This window comes from Pan troglodytes, chromosome 6 (assembly GCF_028858775.2).
Source record: "Pan troglodytes isolate AG18354 chromosome 6, NHGRI_mPanTro3-v2.0_pri, whole genome shotgun sequence".
Taxonomy (NCBI): Eukaryota; Metazoa; Chordata; class Mammalia; order Primates; family Hominidae; genus Pan; species Pan troglodytes.
Window position 1 is genome coordinate 32356218 of NC_072404.2, and position 16334 is coordinate 32372551.

Consider the following 16334-nt stretch of genomic DNA (forward strand, 5'->3'; position numbering starts at 1 on the left):
TTTATTGAATAATTACTGTGGTTACTTTATCTGCATCATCACATTAATCTTTAAAACTTCACAACAATGCTTTGAGCCTGGTGCTTTTATTATTCCCATTGTACAGTTAATAAAACAGGTTTACGTAGTTAGTGGCTGAGCTGGGTTGCAAACTCAGGCACGTCTGAATCCGGAGCTGGGGTTCTTACCCACTCCAGTGACTGCCTCTCAGAAAAGAACAGGGTAATGTCCATTCTCCTTTTATTTTCTTTAAGCACCTGATCATTCTAAAAGCATGTGTTCCTCTGTGTGTGTGAGTTATGTACACGTGTGTGTGTTTTCCTTTCTTTTCTCGGACTCCAGGCTCATGACTGCTTATTTGCATGGTGTTTTGGTGTCAAAGGAGCGTTGAATGTCTTCTCCATATACCCAGCTTTATTCCACTCTAGGAGTTTAACTTCTTCAACATTGTTATGAGGTCCCTGGTGACCTCAGTTTCTCCTCTCCGCGTCATCCAGGACTTCATCTGAAGCTTGAGCTACATGTAAGACTTCATCTACCTTGCACAGGGCAATGGAGAGAGGTAAGTTTCTGGGACCAGAGGGGTGTTGTCTTATCCTCGGTAAAGGGAGTGCAGAGGAGGGATGGAAAGGACAGGAGAGGACTGACTTCTGAAGGGGTCAACTGGGATTGTTCCAGGCAAACTAGATTTGTGTCACTCTGCTTAGCTCCCTTCTTACAAACGGATGTGAGAATACATCTTCGCCATCCCTTGGCCTGTGAGGCTGGCCCCATTACTGAATGTGTGGAACTGAGAGGTGCACTGAGTAGAAGCAGTAACAGGCAGCAGGTGCTTAACTGTTGGCTGGCTTTTTCTTGGCTTTTTCCTCTCACTCGTTGAAGGTGCAATGCCTCATCTTGATACTGGATCATTTCTTCTGTAACTACCAAGTTTTGTAGATTTGCCTCCTGGAATCTATGATGCTTCTGTGAGATTCCTCCTTCAATGAAATGAGGGATAATTAAGTAGCCTGCTGCATCCAACCTCGGCCTGCCTTCCTGTGAGATGTCTACGTGTGGCTGTGCACACACACGCCCACGCACACACAGGCATGCACACACATGTGCATCCAGACATCCATGCACACACACATACACACACACACAGGTGTAAAGTTTAGTTACATTGGAATTATTTACTTGTTTTCAGAACACTAACTGTAAATATGTGTTTATATCACTGGGTCACTAGGACTTTCTTATTTCTGCCTAAGTACCTGAAGTTTCTATTTCTCTATTTTTCAAAATTATTTTTAAATTAGAAAAATAATCCTCAAATACAATATCATTTAAAAAGACTCAAACGATACAGAAGGGACGTATGGGAAAATGTGAAAAAATCCCCTTTATACAACTGATACTTCAAAACACTCTCATTCCCACCTACCAACCCTCTAACAATAGAATAACTTCATATTTATGCTGACGGTCCTTTTCCTATGTAGTGTGAGCTTAGTGTGCAAAAAAATCTCAAAATATTTTTGAAAGTGCCTCTTTTCATACAAGTTTTATATTCTATGAAGAGAAAATCTGCTAAATGTTACTTCCCTATAGTACTGCCAAGTTGCTTCTCTGAGCCGTTAGACAACTTTTACCCCATTTCCCCTTTGCCTTATTGGTTGAATGTGGTTTTTGAATTGCTAATGGGTCAGGTGTGCCACAAAGGAAAGAGCCTGGGCTTTGGAGTCTAACTTGGTTTGAATCCCAGTAAGATCCCTGTTTAGTCTCATAGACTGGGTAAATTGTGTTCATTTCTTCCCAGGAATCAAGGGCCAGGACCCTGCAGCCACACTGCTGCCTGGGTTCAAATGCTACTTCCCCCTTGACTCAGTGGAAAGCTTTCAAAAACCACTTGACCTCTCAGTGCCTTAGTTCCCTCACCTGTGAAATGGGGATAACAATAATATCTCCCTCTTAAGGTTGTAATGAAAGCTAAAAAGTTACCTCAATGCCTGGCACACACACAGTGAGTGTTAAATAAGCCTCGGTTGCTTTTTATTACCCTCCTATGTGTACAGAATTCACAGCGATGTAAGTCTACATGCAGGTGATAAAGACCCTGCCCCAGGGAACACAGATGGGTGCAATCAAACCATTATTAAGCTAACAAGACAGCATGACCCTAGAGCTCCTTGCAGAAATTTTCACCACCAGGGCGCACACAAACACAGAAATAATTCTGCTCAGACTCAAAACAGAGAAGTGACCCCCAGCCCCACCTTTGTCTCATCTTCCACTCCATCCATGCATTCTTTAGATTTCAGCTGTTCTCTTCCTTCCCAGCTCTTCTATTCTCTTCGTCCTCACCAGGCCAAGACCACATATTTCACACCCCTCCCACAAAACGACAGAACTACTCCCACCTCTGCCATCTTCCCTCCTATCCACAGGGTCTATGCCTGGCCATCTGTTTGGGTCCTAAACTGACGCTTGGAGCATGTAACATCCACTAAGGAAGGTTTGTCTTAATTGCCTCCCTTGCTGATCACAATGACATTCAAAATCCTTCATCAAGGTTATCTTCAAACCCTCCTTTCAAACTAGCCTCTCCCTGTGCTCTAAACATGTCTCCCAGAATCCCTGCTCTGAGCCAACCAATTCAAGTTTCCCATGGAATGTAATTGATACACAAGAGGGAGTTAGATGAGAACATCTTTAAAGCCTTCTGAGCCCTGTAGATCATTTGCAGACATTCTACAAAACTACAAATAGTCACCGCACTTACTATGTGCTAAACATTATGTTAATTGCCTTTGTTTTATGCACATTAGCTCCCTTAATTCTCATAATAGTTTGATGAAGGAGGTAGTATTACTATCCTGTTTTACAGATAGAAAAGCTGAGTCTTGGGGAAGATAAATTGTGGCTCCAAGGCTACCCAGCCAAGATGAGCAAGACTGAAACACAGACCCACATGACACTGCAGTCCCACTCTGGGTGTCAGAAGAGTGCTGCTTCCCCCAGCTTCTGTTAGCCTGTATTAAATGTTTCCAGGTTGATCCTCCAGCCTACCCTCACCCCTATGCTTTCTTTCTAAAACATAAGCAGATGAAAAATAAAGCATGAGTGCTTCTTCCCTAGGATGGCATACCAGAATCAGCAGATGACAGACATCGGGGTGCTGTCGGACCCGGGAATCAGAACCTCTGCAGATAGATATTTTGGAAGGCACTCCCTAGATTGGCACCTCTGGTTAGAACCCTGCCCAGGGACTGGACAAGTTGAGCCCATGGCTCATATCTGGCCAGTGTTCATTGCTTTGTTGAATCACACTTAATCCTTTGGTTTTGGTAGATTCCTGCAAGTAGACTGACAGCCGCATGTTTGCAGGAAAGTTAAATATTTTGACAGCGCAGAAGACTGCTGCATCTGGAGGGTTCTGGGTCCAGCTATAACCAGACTTGCCTGTCCTAAACAAATGGATTGACTGCTTCCGGCATCCTCACTTTACTTCTGCACGGTGACCAACATCCGGAGCTTAATTACCTGACAGCCGGGAGGTAGGGGGCAAAGGAAACCTTTTAATTTATAGTAAGAAGTGATCAGTTCCTTTTTTGGGTCTTAGTTAGAATCCAGGTGCACTTGAAACAATAAAACCTTGTATATAGTTTTCTCCTATAAGAAACTTCTCAGATATTTACCAAAATCCTGGAAAAATATATATTGGTCAATATACCACAATTCCCACAAGAGGTAAATATTTACAAAATCTACTTTGGGCAGTGATGCTGCAAGAATATTAAAAGGCGTTGACTTTATCGTCAAGTGAATTATTTCTTAATTTTTTAAAATTTAAATCACAGTATACTTGACAAGCTACAGCAGTAGGAAAACACCTTTGCTTTAAACAAAACTACCTTTTCTCAGCAAGAACAGTTACTAGAGTGGGAAATAAGGTTAATTTCAGTTTTATTAATAATATCTGAAATGAAATAATGTTACAACTCGCCCCTCTAACCTCGTTGCTAGACAACTTGGAATATTTATTTATTTCTCCTTCAGAGAAAATAAGAGTGGATGTTACCTTTAAGCAACATACACATTTAATTAATGAACGCAAGGAAAATGATTCCGGTTGTAGTTAAATCGGGCACAAGCATATAGGATTTAAGAGATCTGACCTTAGAAATGAAGAAAATATTATTGTAATTACTCCATTTGCTAAAAACAAATGATGTGGCATTTGAATTTAAGACTTCTATCAAAAGCAGTTGAGTGTCTGTAATCAGTTCTCACCTTTACATTTTAATGGAGTAGAGGTTGAGCCGTTGCATTTACAATTATCTAGGCTGACTTCATGCCTTTGAAATGACTTAAAAAGATTAGCATTCATGGATTATTTATTAGCTCCTCGTGAACGTATTTCCAAGAATGGAAACAACATATTGCATCAAAGTCTAGTTTCCAAGTTTAACTCTTTTAATGAACAGCATGACTGTACGATGCTGCAAAAGGCATCTCTGAAGTCACAGGACATTTTGTCATGCTTTTCCCTTCAAGTGCATCTTTAGTAGCAGTCTTTGTTCCTTGCAAGCTCAGGGAGAATGTTGATTCCAGCCCTGGCAGCTGCCCGAGATGCCCTGTAAACACTACGGCTAGCAGAAAGCAGGCTGCCCAGGGGGCCAAGGCAGCTGATCCCAGCCTGCTGTAGCTATCACTGATAGGGAATGCCTGTCTGGGGCTCGGCAGAGAACTCAGTGACATGATGGCCCTGGCAGTTTAACCCAAACACACTTTCTGCCTAGATAACAAAAATGTCACGCCTGAGTCCCTGACAGCAACCCCAGAGGAGCTCCAGGTTTGAGGCAACGCTGGCAGGACGTGGTCTATCTGCCATCTGAAGCCCTTCATTGCCCGCCTGGCTGTGAATCTCACCTCCTCTGTAGTGGAAAACAGGCCGAACAGAACTGGCAGGCAGGTAAGGGACAGCAAACCTTGCAGGGAGGGCCTAGTGCTGAAGCTAAGCCAGCCCTTTGAGTTCAAGCTCAAAGACATGTGATGCCAGCTTTGCAGGGGAGCTAAGATTCTTCCGAGAAAAAGCAGAATGAGAGAGAGATATGCAGCTGCAGTGGAGGACTTGGAAGAGAACAACGCCAGGGCCTGGATCCTGCAAGAGTCTCCTCTGGAAAAGCAGGGGAGAGAAAAGCAAGGAAGGAAGCAGGGTCACCGCAAGTGTGGGATTTGTCTTATTAAAATCTGATACTGTGTGGCAGTTTGCTTCACTCTTGGTATAAAATGTCTGAGCTCCATGTTAAAGTAAATGTAAGTAATATAAATCTGCCTTTCCTGAGGTGAAAATAGATCCATATTATTTAAAATATGAACTGAGATAGATGACAGTTACAAACATTATACTTGTTCTTATTATAATTCTTACTAAGCTCAAGGAATAAAAACTGGGATGATGAAAAAGAAGTTCTGAACGTAAGAATTGATGTTTTGGATAAAATACAAACCAACCCAGAAATGATGAAAAAAATCTGCCCTGTCTGACTTGCTTTGTTGCTTTGCTCATGGAGAGTTCAGCAATCGTGTCATTTATTCATTCATTCACTCACTCACTCACTGACTCACTCATTCAGCAGCTATCCAACCGGAGCTCGCTGTGAGGCAGACACTGTGCTGGGGACATACAAATGCATCAGATGTGGAGTCTGCCCTCAATAAGCTTATAATCTAATAAGAAAGAGAAGGCAAGTCCACATGTAACTATAGTACGAGGCAGGATGTAATAACTGCAAAAAGGGACATGAAAGAAAATGCCGTGAGGGATTGCACCTCACTAGGGGGAGGTTTTATTTGAGCTATCTTCTAATGGATGGGCAGAATTTGGAGAGTGGAAGTGGTGGGCGGGGGGGGGGGTGGCGGGTGGTAAGGAAAATCCCAAGAATGCTTTGGTGTAGAAGGTCCAGCAATCCCTGCCTGGTTTGTTGTCTGTGTCCATGAAGTTGAAGCAGAAGTGGAGCACTTGAGTACCTGTCTGCAAGAGCAACTGACCTGGCACCCCTGGTTTTTCCAACTGCCTCTTTCTGTGTTCTCTGGCAAGACACCTATGGGCTTCAGGCTTTTTTTTTTTTTTTTAATTTTTGAGACAGAGTCTGGCTCTGTCACACCGCCTGGAGTGCAGTGGCGTGATCTCAGCTCACTGCAACCTCTGCCTCCCGGGTTCAAGCAATTCTCCTGCCTCAGCTTCCCTAGTAGCTGGGATTAAGGCACGCACCACCATGCCCAGCTAATTTTTTGTATTTTTAGTAGAGACAAGGTTTCACCATGTTGGCCAGGCTGACCTCGAACTCCTGGCCTCAAAAGATCCGCCCAACTCAGCCTCCCAAAGTGCTGGGATTACAGGCGTAAGCCACCGCGCCCAGCCACTTTAGGCTATTTTTTAAAATGTTGTTACTATGACAAACTAACTTCTAAACAGAATTTTAATATATATAATTAGAGCAAAAAAAGTACAAATATAGGTGCATGAAGAAAAAATTAAGAAAATATCACCCATAATTCTACCATTCACTGAACATTGTGTGAGATAATCCATTAGACTTTTCTATTTATCAATCTATTTTTTTAATTAAAATTATATATTACACATGTGGTTTTATAATACGGTTTTACCATTTATATTCCAAGTATCTTTCTATACTGATGGGTACATATTTTGATATGTGCTTCTTAGCCAGGCTTCTGCTGGCATCTGGAAGGTCCTCTGCAGGAGGTGGCCCCTGTGTTGTGGTCTGTGGACTGCGCTGCCCTTTCAGCTGTGCTCCTCTGTGTGTAGAGCCGAAGTAGGCCCACGGTGTGGGGAGAAGGCCCTGTAGAAGCCACAAGTGAGATACCATGAGCTGTGAGTGGGGTCACCTGGGTGGACAATGACCTGACCTGAGGATACTGGATCTCTGAGTCCTGGGAAAAGCACAGACCAGCATTATCAGGCACAGAGTGCTTTTAGATTGACAGAGAGGATGGTAATCTCACTCACTGGGCAAAGTAGGGGAGGTGGTGACATTACTCTGTTTGTCAGGGTGACCAGCAGCCAAGGGAGGCCACAGACACACTCAGGGGAGATGAGCACAGCCACCCCCTAGAATGAGGGTTTTTGATGTTTGCTTGAATGTTTTAATTGTGATAAAATAAACATAACATAAAATGTACTATCTTGACCATTTTTGAGTATACAGTTCAGTAGCATTGTATATTCACATTCTGGTGCAACCAATCTCCAAAACATATCATCTTGCAAAACTAAAACTCTGAATAGTACCCATTAAACAACTCCCTATTCCCATTCCCCTCGTTTCTGGCAACCACCACTCTGCTTTCTGTTTTTAATGAGTTCGATTACTCTAGATACCTCATATAAGTGGAATCATACTGTATTTGTCTTTCTTGTCTAGCTTATTTCACTTAGCATAATGTCCTCAAGTTTCATTCATGTTGAAGCATGTCTCAGAATTTCTTTCCTTTTTAAGGCTGAATATATTCCATTGAATGGCATATTAGTCCATTCTCATGCTGCTAATAAAGACATACCCAAGACTGGGTAATTTATAAAGGAAAGAGGTTAAATGGACTCACAGTTCCAGAGGCCTCACCATCGTGGCAGAAGGCAAATGAGGAGCAAAGTCACGTCTTACATGGCAGCAGGCAAGAGAGCGTGTGCAGGGGATCTCCCCTTTATAAAACCATCAGATTTTGTGAGACTTATTTACTATTATGAGACCAGTATGGGAAAGACCTGCTCCCATGATTCAATTACCTCCCACCAGGTCCCTCCCATGACACTTGAGAATTATGGTAGCTACAATTCAAGATGAGATTTGAGTGGGGACACAGCGAAACCATATTAAATGGAGATACCACATTTTGTTTATTCATTCATCCATCGATGGATTTGGGTTGGGCTTCCACCTTTTGGTTACAGTGAAGAGTGCTGGTATGAACATGTGTGTGTACAAATATCTCCTTGAGACCCTGGTTTCAATTCTTTTGGATGCATACTCATGAAGTGAAATTGCTGAATCATATGGTAATAGAATCATAGAATCTATAGAATCATTTGGTAAATGAATTTAAAGTAATTTTAATTTTTAATTTCTGAGTAACCACCCACTGTTTTCCATAATAGCTACACCATTTTACATTCCCACCAACAGTGCTCAAGGGCTCCAATTTCCCCACATCCTTGCTGACACTAGCAATTTTTTGGTTTTTGGGTCATAGTCATCCTAATGGGTGTGAGGTGATATCTCACTGTGGTTTTGATATGAATTTTCCTAACCTAGAACCAGTCCTGTAGAGGAAGTGGAAGTACCTCTGCAAGGTAGAGCCAGGCCCAGAGGCCAAGATGAAGGAATTGAGTTCAAGTCATAGCTTTGAGGTTGACTCCTAACCTGACACAACCCCATCAACGTCTCACTTTTCTCAACCATGCAATCAAGGATGCTAACACCATCCTACCTCTGTTTTCTGTATCACTACTAAGCAGCATTGCACTAATTTCCAAGGAAAACAAAGCTAATAACTTTGTTCCCAAGAGCCAGAGCCATATGTAAACATGAGGCACTCTGGGCAACTTGTCAAGGATCTACCTAAACACCCACAGAACAAGGCAGGACCCTGAAGTCACATCCCAGCTAACATTATCAGCAGCTCACTCTAAATCTTTCAGTGACATCTATATTAAAATACAATCCACTCTGAACCCAGTACTTATCAGTTTATCTGCACCATGAGCCCAACCATATGTCTCCACTTTTTGCCTCTTCAATGGCTTCAAACAAATTCAGAATTTTGAGTTTCCACTGTTTCGTTCTTGTAGCTACTAAGACAATAACAGATTAAATAGGATGAACCAAGCAGCCATACTTCTTGTAAAGTTATCCCCAGAGATAAATGTACAATGTTGTTTCAGAGGCTGTGGTGGTGTCTGCAGTGTAACTAAGGTTGACAGACTGCCTGCATGTGGGTGGCTGTCTCCTTTCCAGCTGTGACCAGCTGAATTATATCACCTGTCCCATTTGATGTATTAGGATATGCCCAAGCTCAAGATGCATGTTGCTGCAATAGGGAAATTAATGTCCACCACTGGAGGCAATTAATAATGATTAGGAGCAAAACAGCAGGGTTAAATCTGTGCATTTAAGAGAGTGTTCATACACTTTTATACTATATTTCAGTCTAGTTGCTCAAAGGAAAACAGAAAATCCTTTTGGGGGACTAGAACAATCTTATCTTAATTAACATGTAAACTTAGATGAAATGTCAAAATCGCTTCAATGAGACATGCTTATTCATTATTTACTTAATCCTCCCTTCCTGGGGTTAGAGAAAAACATTGCACAAAAGTAGCATAGTGTGGGGAGAAATGTTAAGACTGAGTCGAGACGCTTGTAGAACTCTTGCACTTATTGAATTGCTGCATTCAGTCCACGGATTGAGGTGAGTGAGAAATTCTTGCCTCTTTTATTTTACTATTCTGCAGTTACTATATTATAAAAAAGCAGGAAATTGGCAAACCATAGATTTGCAATGCTCAGTTTAGTGCAACTCCATAAAATCTGCCTGTAAAATGCTTAGTGGTAGGTAACTAACTTACATTTGGCAACTAAAATCTGGATGTAAATTTGAATAACAGAAACCTAAGCTGAACAAGGGATTTTCCTTCAAAGGTTCAGAAAATATTGAAAACTGATAGTTTATAAACCTGTCAGTTTAATGTACATAAACATACACGCACCTCTCACTAGGCATTTATGTCACCACGTGTTAGTGCAGAGCATATACAATACAAATATTTATTGATCAGTTATTTTATTAGGAAATTTCATTGAACAGATTCAAACATAACTGGCTGCCAGCTGGACTTTATAGCTCGGAGAAGATTATATACTTAACCTAAGAGATAATGCAATTCTCATTAATGAAAAACTATGAGATAAAGGTCTTGGAAAACTTCGAACCCTATTTTATTATGATGGAATCAAAAAGTAATTCCTTCTCTGTGAATCTGCAATGGCTACTGTGACTTTGAAGTTCTGTTGGCAACCTGGGCTCATGAGTCCAGGGCCACCTAAGGGCGTGGCTTCCCCTTGCATTTCCCTTCCGTTGTGCTTTCAAGAGTGGCTCAGTCTGCATGACCCTCCAACAGACTCAATTAAAAGCGAAAAATGCAGTCAATTATCAGTTATTTGGCTTACCTAACCCAGATATCCAGATATGCATTTGAACATAACTAAAATACTTGAATTTTTAATAGCACATATCAAATACTTGGCACCATTTTTCATGTGGATATTTAGTATCTTGTGCTCAAATAGCCATGCACTAGTTTAGTCCCAATTATTCATTCATGTATTTATTTATTCATTCATTTGTTCATTAAATAGTCTTTATGCCCTCATCACCCTTACTTTTCCATTTGCTTTGAAAATCTCACCAGGGCTAAGCATGGCTAAGTTTCAGACAGAGTAAGCCTCTGGTTTATCTATCAATGGATCACATCACTTGGACTACATTGTTTTTATTATTTTTAGGAATCTGTTCATTCGACAGATATTTTTTGAGTACTCACCATGTGTAAAGCACTCTGCTGTATGGATCTCAAAGATAAAAAAAATAAAAGCACAAAAACTCTATTCTCAAGCTTAACGAAAGTGACCAAATGCCAACGTAGTGTTAGTCATTTTCCTCATTCTCACAACAAACCTGTGAAGTAGGCACTATTCCCATCTATACTTGAGGAAATGGCATCTCGAGAAGACTACTTTTTCCAGATGACTTTGATCTGTCCAAGTCACACAGTGGTGATGGCAGAGTCAGGATTCCAACTTCGGTCTTCTGTTTTCTGGCTCTGAGGTCTTGCCACCACACGGCACTTATCTCTTTAGGAGCTGGCCAGCCTAATGGCACATCTAGTGGTTATGTTTCCACAGCCAGGTGTGGATATTAGACCTTTATCTAATATGCCAAAGACCTCTCTCTCAGTCAAACGTTCCTGGAATATCACTGGCAAAACTGCAGATTCATTGCATCTGTTCCAATTGTTAGACAATGCTGGTGCTTAAGGTGCAACTTCCCCGCCCGTGCTCCAACCTCCATCTGCAAGTAAAGACAATATTGATCTTCCCAATGGCCCTGGCCCTTCCTCTGCATTTGCTTTTCAGCTTCCTGTTGGGTTCCTGGCTTTCCAGTCATGGGCTCTTTGGTGTTGACAATATGTTGGGCAGTTTCTTTTCAGTTTGATGAACTTGAGCTGCAGACTCAACTTGCTGTTCTGCCCCCTCCTCTAGTATAGCGCCCCCTGTAGGCATGGATGATCATCACCCACCCGCCTAGCCCTGGAGAGCCCACCTGGTGTGCCAGCCCCTGGTCCTCCTGCCCCTCCTTACCTCACCGAGGAGGAAGGCATGGGTAATTTGAGAAGAAGATGTCCTGGTTCTTAAATGGGGTACATTATAATCTTCTGGGGATTTGATTAAAAAATAGATACCTGAACCCTTCTCTAAACCTCCTGGATCTATAGAAGTGTGTTTCAGTCTGTTCCCCAGCTGAAGAGAAAGCACACCAAAACCTAAGAAGCACTGGTGCAGTAAGAGGGTGCTATTGGCAAGCACACACCTTCCTACACTGGAATAAGAAATTTCATCAGGTTGAACCTTTTTTAAACCTCAATAGAAAGACAAAAGGAAATAGCTAATTTGCTAATTATTTCAGAAGATTATTAATCTTGCAAGGTGTCACCACACAGACTTCAAACATGAGCAAAATCATAGGGATTGTACCCTTTTAGCATTTAGTAAAAGAAAATTGTATTTCCCTATTTAGAAAAAAAATCTGTATGCATTAGGGAACTGTTGGAGACCAGCCCTAAAGTTCTGAGGAGCTGTCCAAGAAACTGAGGATGAAAGATTTCACAGACTCAGTGCTTCTCCATTACCCAGCTCTGAGTCCAATTCAGCTCAAATGTTAGTGGGACATATATTGGACCCATATAGCTAATTTTAAAAGCCAAAATGTCAATGATAAGATGTACCTGAAAAAGAATTTAATAGGAAGCCAAGGAAACACATTTTAAAACTCTTTATGTAATGGATTACATTTATTGATTTGCATATGTTGAACCAACCTTGCATCCAAGGGATGAAGCCAACTTGATTGCAGTGGATAAGTTTTTTGATGTGCTGCTGGATTCAGTTTGCCAGTATTTTATTGAGGATGTTCACCTCGATGTTCTTCAGTGATACTGGCCTGAAGTTTTCTTTTTTTTGTTTTGTCTCTTCCCAGTTTTGGTAACAGGATGATGCTGGCTTCATAAAATGAGTTAGGGAGGAATTTTTTGCAATCTACTCATCTGAAAAAGGTCTAACATCCAGAGTATGCAAGGAAGTTAAACAAATTTACAAGAAAAAAAAAACCATCAAAAAGTGGGCAAAGGATATGGACAGACACTTCTCAAAAGAAGACATTTATGCAGCCAAAAAACATGAAAAAAAGCTCAACATCACTGACCATTAGAGAAATGCAAATCAAAACCACAATGAGATACCATTTCACGTCAGTCAGAATGGCAATTATTAAAAAGTCAAGAAACAATAGATGCTGGTGAGGCTTTGGAGAAATAGGAATGCTTTGGTAGTAATGTAAATTAGTTCCTGTTGGTAGGAATGTAAATTAGTTCAAGCATTGTGGAAGACAGTATGGTGATTCCTCAAGGATCTAGAACCAGAAATACCATTTAGCCCAGCAATCCCATTACTGGGTATATACCCAAAGGAATATAAATCTTTCTACTATAAAGGCACATGGACACTTGTGTTTATTGCAGCACTGTTTGCAACAGCAAAGTCATGAAACCAACCCAAATGCCCATTGAAGATAGACTGGATAAAGAAAATGTGGTAAGTATACACCATGGAATACTACACAGCCATAAAAAGGAATGAGATCATGTCCTTTGCAGGGACATGGATGAAGCTGGAAGCTATCATCCTCAGCAAACTAACACAGGAACAGAAAACCAAACACTGCATTTTCTCATTCATAAGTGGGAGTTGAGCAATGAGAACACATGAACACAAGAAGGGGAACATCACACACCAGGGCCTGCTGGGGAGTTGGGGGTGAGGGGAGGAAAACTAGAGGATGGATCAATAGGTACAGCAAACTACCATGGCACGTGTATACCTATGTAACAAACCTGCACGTTCTGCACATGTATCCTGGAACTTAAAGTAAAATAAATAAATAAATAAATACTAATTATGACATTAAAAAACCTATTGGAAATGAAATATATTCTGCTTTGTGACTTGCAACCCAGTGTGACTTAATTATCCTGTATTTTCTTCTAAATAATCTCTGATAAAGAAATCTTTTTGCCAAAAAAAAAAAAAAAAAAAACAACTAAAAACAAAAACCAAAAAACCCAAACCTCTTAGTGGGCCTTTTGCTTGGCTATTTTCTGCTTTAGTTAAGGATGCAGGCTTTCAAACACTGAAAAATTAAACCTGTGTTTGGACTGGATTTGAGGAAGACCAGAAGCATTCGTTGTTGAGGTCCCTGACCTCACAGGCATTATGACCCCGATGCCAACCTGGGGATGATGTGCTCCACGGAGGATTTTGGGCCCAGGGCTTTCTCTCTAGGTGATGGGCTTAAGAGTGTGGAAAGCTGACCCTTGGTGCATGGAGACTGACCAGCTGTGGCTTGACCTGCACACTGAGGATGGTGGCAATATTTGCTATTGAGGACGCCCAGCAGGAATTGTTGATGGCTGTCTAGTACCTGAGAGCAACTAGCAGATGGGCAGGGAGAAGCTCTGATGGGAGAGAAGCGTGGGTCAGTCATCTTAACTTTAAATAGAGTCAGTGTTCCTGACTTTCCTGCAACCACGATCAAAGGAAACAGCGTTGGAGGAGAGGAGAGAGTGAGTTACATACTGGCGTCACTCCCGGTATAGTGCATTTCCTTTGTCTGTACAGTGGACATAATGCTACCCACCTTGCAGGGCTATGAGGATTCAGCTGAATGAATGTGCTTAGCACAGAGCTTGGCACCTTGGAGGTGCCACTCGAGTGTAGTCTATTGCTACACTAGAGTGTAGTCTATTGCTGTATAAAAAATTACCCCAAACTTGGCTACTGAAAACAATAAACATGTATTATATCACATTTTCCATGGGACAGGGGACCAGGAGTGACGTAGTTGAGTGCCTCTGGCTCCAGGTCTCCGTGAAGTACTCTCAAGGGCTACAGTTGGCGACGACAGCAGTCACCTTATAAGGCTCAACTACTGCCAAAAGTTTTACCTCCACGCTCACTTACATAGTTGCTGGCGGGCCTCAGCTCCTTGCAGGCTGTTGCACTCAGGGCTTCAGGGTCCACCACACCACATGGCGTCTCCACAGGGTTGCCCACAACATGGCAGCTTGCTTCCACTAGGGCAAGTGATGAGAGACAGAGAGAGAACCCAAGACAGAATCCACAGACTTTCTAATCTCCAAAGTAACATTCAATCAATTCTGTCATATTCTGTTTTTTAGAAGAGATCCCACACTAAAGGTATTACACGAGGATGAGGCCATGAATGCCAGAAGGCAAGGACCGTTGGAGGTCATCTTACAACCTACCCACCAAAGCTTTGTCTTCAGTTTGGAGAAGTTTTGAGTTGCTATTCGCAGCATACCAAGAACAGTATCTGCAATCAGTAACTGCCATGCAAGTATTTGTTAATAAAGGGTAAGTATTGTCTTGTGACACTTTTATAGAATATACATTAAGTGTACTGAGTTTCAATATAAACTGTATTTCTTATTGTGAGTAAAGGTCAAAAAAAAATTAGGATTTTGGTCTTTCACAGAAATGGGAAGCCCCTGAATGATTTCATCAGAGAGGAGTGGCACCATCAGGTTTACATTCCGAAAAGATGGCTTTGGCTGCAGTATGAAGAATGGGTTGAGGAGCTCATGAGACAACCAGGTGGGAGGCTCTCGCAGAAGATGAGGCAGAGATGATGGTGGCTCATGGGCAGGACTGAGAAATGGCCACAAGGACCCATGGGTGCTGATATTGCATGCAGAGATCTTGAGAGCTGTTTTGTGCATTCTGTGGCTGGGTCTTTGATCAGTGGAGAAAATTTTGTGATGGCATCTGAATCCACCTGGAACATCAGTGCCTGTATTGGTCACAACTTTTCTGGTGGCAAATAACAAAATCCTTCTCTAGGTATCTTGAGTGCATCCCCTGTACCTCAGTTATAGTGGCTTTAGCTTCGTTAATTCATTCACCTATCAATCTATCTATTCACCTAGTAATCACATTGTTCACTCCCCTCTATGCCAGTTACTGCACTGGACACTGGGGATACAACCATGAAAAATCCAGGCACAGAGCCCACCTTTACGGGGGGTAAGAATCAAGTGGAGATAAGGAAATGGGTGACTTCCAACACAATGACAAGCCCAGGCAGGGTGGGATGGCAGCCCACTGTACAACTGTCTACTCAAGTTTGGGAGGCTGGTCAAGGAAGGCTTCCAAGAGGAGGTAATAATATAATAATATCTAGGCTGAGACCTGAGCAGAAGAAAGGGTTCACTAGGAAGGGAGAAGGAGGCCTGAGGAGATTGGCCTGTGCAGTGTGGGGGCTGTGAGAGAAGGATGATCTTTTCCAGCTTTCAAGTGGAAATCAGAATACGGATTCCTACAGGAGGTTCCCCGCCCCCTGACAGTTTGTGACAGTAAGGACAGGCCCCTGAGATGACTCGTCACATTTCCAAAAGTGGGATGGAACCTGCATAAGGCAAGCAGGACAAAGAAACTGCCTATGTCTCAGGGTTCTGGTGGAATTTCATATGCCCTGGGCCAAAGCTTCTTATCTTGTGCTAATCAGAAGTTCCAACTGGCAGTTCCATGTCTTTGATTAATAAAAATAGGGGTGGTAATTAATTACTTAATAAATGCAATTTCCTTTCCTCAATTTCTGTCCTCAAATTCAACTATTTTATTTTGTCTTACTGTAAGGTTTGTATACCTGTAAGTGGTCCTAAAAGCCTCAATGGACACAGGCATGACATAAATAAACACATGCATAAAAATTCTTATTCTATGTTACATTTCTTCCAAAACATGGGGGTCACCAGGGGAACAGTGATCAACAGGCTCTTTACCTTGACAAGGTTGAGAAACTCAGGGCTGACTCTGGGATAAATGCCCAGCTGTGAAGCTTAGTGTTTTTATCAATGGGCCAGAACCTGTGCCATTCCCCCATGAAGGAAGAGGATATTATAATATGCCTTC

At 41.9% G+C, this 16334-nt stretch overlaps 2 long non-coding RNA genes across 2 annotated transcripts in view; both read left to right on the forward strand.

The window, feature by feature from the left end:
* The window catches only part of LOC129144532 (uncharacterized), a 43603-nt gene extending 37947 nt beyond the window's left edge, over positions 1-5656 (forward strand). Inside the window, exons 4-5 of the long non-coding RNA XR_010158820.1 lie at positions 343-562; positions 3121-5656. This is a non-coding gene — a long non-coding RNA (uncharacterized LOC129144532). The remainder of the gene's footprint in view (positions 1-342; positions 563-3120) is intronic.
* Positions 5657-9283: 3627 nt separating this feature from the next.
* LOC129144533 (uncharacterized) lies at positions 9284-16120 on the forward strand. The gene is made up of 3 exons (XR_008548954.2): positions 9284-9480; positions 14582-14777; positions 14899-16120. It is a non-coding gene; the product is annotated as an uncharacterized LOC129144533 (long non-coding RNA).
* Positions 16121-16334: the final 214 nt, after the last annotated feature.